We start from the raw sequence: 4,816 nt of genomic DNA on the forward strand, positions 1-4,816 counted from the left end.
TGTTGGGTTGCCATGTTTATTTATGCAGTTGTGTATATTGTGTGTATGCTGGTATTCTTCATGGAGTGTTTTAGGAACGAAAAACGGTGTCGTGTCCTCCACCGTGGAAAACCATTTGGCAGTTTCTGGAAGGCGTAGAAACGTAGAACTGCCATGTGATCCAGCAGCTTGACCCCCTGGTGCATGCTGAGAGGAACAGTGAACAGAGAGCAGGCACGCAGGTCCTTGCACAGCCCTCCATGTTCATCACTACTCACAGGAGCCGAAGGGTAGAAACAGCTCACCATCTGCAGAATGATGGGTAACAAAGGTGGATCACACAAACAGTGGAGTAATATAGTCAGCCCTGAAAAGGAAGGAAATCCTGCCACGTGCTGCCATGTGGACGAGCCTCGAAGACCTCAGCGCAATCACAAAGGACAGGTGGTTTATGATTCTGCTAAGACAAGGTGTGTGGTCAGATTCCTCGAGACAGGAGGAGCGTCGAGGAGAGGGAGGGGTGTAGAGTTGTTACTGGGTACAGAGCTTCAGCTGTGCAGGTGAGACGTTCTGGAGGTGGATGGTGGCAGGGCTGCACAGCAGGCTGAATGCGCTGTGCAGCCACTGAACTGTACAAATCTGTGTGTGTGTGTTTGCTCACGCACGCACATGCCTTTATCGTCAACAGCTGACCACTGTGCCTGTGATGTACCTGTTTTTTCTCACCTCCAAGGCTACCCTTCTGTGCTACTTTGTGGGATGCTGAGGGTTGGGATTCTCAACTCTTTGCCAAACCCCCTGGCGCTTTTCATTCAGATCTGCTGAGGAGAGGGGACTTCCTTGCCATTTCGCCCTTCCATCAGCCTCCACCCAGTGACAACAGACCATGAGCTCTTAGCTTCCAACTTCCCACAGGTCCCTAAGTTCCACCCTCACTGTACCTGTCAGAGGCACAGTCCCGGCTGCTGGGCCATCTGCAGTCCCATCAGACTCTGCTCTCAGCTGAGCACCGCTTCTCCCCAGTTGTGCCAACACCTCCTCTTTGCAGCCTTGAAGGTAGTAGCTGCTTCTTGTACTGGTCTGTTGCTTCAGCATTTTTGGTTTAGATTTCAGCCACTCTGTAGCTAGTTTCCTGTCCTGGATCCCTCTTTTTGCCTGTCTTTCTGTCTTCCTGACTGAGTGCTTGATGCCAGCAGTAGCTTCAGGAAACATCTTCAAAGAAGAATTAAGGAAAAAGTTTTGTTTCCATGGATGCGGCTAACTCAGCAACCCGCAGTCTTATATTTACATCTCCAACGCGGACCGTACATCATGCATGTCAGCTGTAGTACTCACACAAGCACCATTCTTGTGAAGTAGAGTAGCATGGGGGTTAAAGCAGGGGTTTTGCAAAAAGTCTTAGTTTTTTTTGTTTGTTTGTTTGTTTGACAGGCAGAGTGGACAGTGAGTGAGTGAGAGAGAGACAGAAAGGTCTTCCTTTTTGCCGCTGGTTCACCCTCCAATGGCTGCCGCGGCCGGCATGCTGCAGCCGGCGTTGGGTACAGCCGCGCTGATCCGATGGCAGGAGCCAGGTGCTTCTCCTAGTCTCCCATGGGGTGCAGGGCCCAAGTACTTGGGCCATCCTCCACTGCACTCCCTGGCCACAGCAGAGAGCTGGCCTGGAAGAGGGGCACCCGGGACAGAATCCGGCGCCCTGACCGGGACTAGAACCCGGTGTGCCGGCGCTGCAAGGCGGAGGATTAGCCTAGTGAGCCACGGCGCCGGCCTAGTGTGGTTTTAATAGTTACTGAGTTTGATTGCATTTTTGTTCCTTAGTTCCTCAGTATACTTCCTTTTTTTTTTTTTTTTTAAGATTTATTTATTTATTTATTGGAAAGGTAGAGAGGGAGGTCTTCTATCCTCTGGTTCACTCCCCAAATGGCCACAACTGCCAGAGCTGGGCTAATCTGAAGTCAGGATCCAGGATCTTCTTCCAGGTCTCCCATGTGGGTGCAGGAGCCCAAGGACTTGGGGTATCTTCTGCTGTTTTCCCAGGCCATAGCAGAGACCTGGATGGGAAGTAGAATAGCCAGGACTTGAACCAGCACCCATGTGGGATGCCAGCCCCTGCACATTTTAGAGGCTTGATTATTCAGTATCCATTTTACAGTCATTCTCATCGTGTACCCCGAATGGTCCAACAGGCCATGGTGTGATGAATGAATTCGGTTGAATCTTGAGAACTGTTCCTTTTCCAGAAACAGTTGCAAGTAATGTTTTACATTTTTATGCTTCATTACCCTAGATCAATGTCTCATTTGGTTCTCATAGAAACTCTAAAAAATAGGACCAGATGTAAAATGAAGCTTCAGTCACCCGTGCAGAGAGTGGAAGTTAATCCAAGAAAGTAGAAATTAAGATCCTCTGAGAGCATCAGTGGAGCGTGTGGTGCTGCAGCATCGTCCGCAGTTCTGTCCATGGGTGGACAGTAAACCGGGGCGGGGTGGAGCAGCCTCATGGAGAACCAGAGTGAACTGTAAAGCAGCAGGGAAACGTTAATTCTCTCTGCACCTGGCTCCCTTCCTCCCTCTCTCATTTCACCTCAGAGACTTGAAGGGGCAAATGGGCAGGGGGTTGGTTTTATTTAATTATATAAAGTTTTTTTAAATGTGAGAGGTGAATATTAGTAGATGATATAGCAAAACAAAAGTTAGTCCCCTTGTTTCCCACTGTAAAACAAACTACCTGAAGTTAGCTATGTGTACATTTCAGGAGTGACTACCCCGAAGAGAGAAGGTACTTGCCTTACAGGTGTTTTGCCCACAGTGAGTGTGGAGTCAGTGGAGAAGGAGTCGGGGCGAGTGTTGAGCACAGTGGTTAAAATGCTGATTGGGACAGCTGCAGCCCACATCAGAGTATTTGGATTTGCATCCCAAACTACTCCCAATTCGAACTTTCTACTAATGTGCACACAGGGAGGCAGTAATGATGGCTCAAGTAGTTGGATCCCTGCCACTCACTTAGAGACAATCTGGCTGGGGTTCCCAGCTCCCTAGTTTGGCCCAGCCCCAGCCGTTGCAGGCATCTGGGGAGTGAATCAGCAGCTGGGAGGTCTTTGTCTCAAATAATGTTTAGAAGAGTGGGTCAGGACATGATGGAAAGGCCTGGTGTATAAGTTGTAACACCGGTCCACAGTTGGATATTTATTGTGCAGTTGTAATATGCAAGGCCTAAGCTTGGGCACTGAAGGAGATTCAGACAAAGATAAATGACCTCTAAGGAGTTCTCAGGTGCAAGAAGTGGATCCTTCAGTGCAATGCATGGCAGAGTTTCCATTATTCACGAAAAGTTAGAGAGTCCTAGGGAAGCCCAGAGCAGGGAGAAGCCAGGTGGGAGGGGAAATGGAGGCATGCCCTTCCTTGGCTTTGAACAGTGAAGTAAACATGAGGATGGTGTGCTAAAAACCTGCTAACCAGGGCCTGAGGGGTCTTTGGTGCACATGGTAAACCTACTGCCCAGTCATCCCAGTTAACCTATAGCTTCCTAGGCATGTGGCTGCTCATGTATACATTTGATTAAGCATCTTCACATGTTAGAAGATAATTATTAATTACTAATGCCGTCTTACATGTTAAAGTAATCATATTAAGTGTGTAATTGATCATACAGATAGGATTAAGTGTCAAAGGGATCACATAAATAAGACCAAGTGTGCTAATAACAGTAGCTAGAATTTAAAAGGAGAGAATGTTCCAATATGGGAAACAGTCCACACAGCAGACTCATAAAATGACAAACATCCTAAACAGCACTCTGACCTCAGAATCAGGCATTTGGATCTGACTGAAAAGCCCATGAGAGCATTTCAGGCATGGAAAGCCAAGACACTGGCAAAAAAAACGAAGAATCTCTGTGAATGAGAGCCCAGTGGAAAGAAGGGACCATCAAAGAAGGATGTAGTTTTCTCTGAAGGGAGGAGAGAACTTCCACTTTGCTTATGGCCCTGTCTAAATATTCATGGAGTTTGTGGACTCAAAGGCTTCCATAGCCTTAGCAGCTCATGACAAGAGCCTTGGGTGATCACTGACATCATAAATAAGAGTGTCAATTGTTAATAACAGGAGTCACTGTGCGCTTGCTCCCCATGTAGGACCTCTGCCCTTAATGAGTTGTACTATGAGAATTAATGGTAAAACTTGTTTTCAAACAGTACTTTATACTTTGTGTGTGGGGGGGTGCAAACTGGAAATCTTTACTTACTATAGAGTTGGTCTTCTGTATATAAAGATAATTAAAAACGAATCTTAAGAATGGGATGGGAAAGGGAGTAGGAGGTGGGATGTAAGTGGGGGTGGGTCTGAGGGGAAAAACTGCTATATTTCTAAAGCTGTACCTATGAAATTTGTATTCATTGAATAAAAGCTTTATTTAAAAAAGAAGAAGGTAATTACTGGAAATGTGCTTGAACCACAAGATGGTTTGTGGTCAGGATCATGTGGCTTTACAGGACTCATTCTTGACCACTCTGCTACCCTATGGCTCATAGTTTTTTCATAATGTGTGTCCATGAACTTTTTAAGCTTTTTATTTCATTTACTTCATTTGAAAGGTAGAGAATCTTCCATTTGCCAGTTCACTGGCCAAATGCCTGCCACAGCCAGACTCACTTGGGTCTGTCACTGCTAGCATTCTGCAGACCCGGCATACACCCTGAGTCTGCAGGGGCTGGTGACTGCGACTCCACTGAGATCCATCTTGGTGGCAGCCTGGGTGGCCAGGGACCACCTCTACCATCTCTCCCCCAACCTGGGGCAGGCAGCAAGGAGTGAGACTGTAACCACAGGGGAATAGGGTGGCA

The sequence above is a fragment of the Oryctolagus cuniculus genome, chromosome 10, assembly GCF_051225735.1.
Source record: "Oryctolagus cuniculus isolate XC-2025 breed Fujian yellow rabbit chromosome 10, ASM5122573v1, whole genome shotgun sequence".
NCBI lineage: Eukaryota > Metazoa > Chordata > Mammalia > Lagomorpha > Leporidae > Oryctolagus > Oryctolagus cuniculus.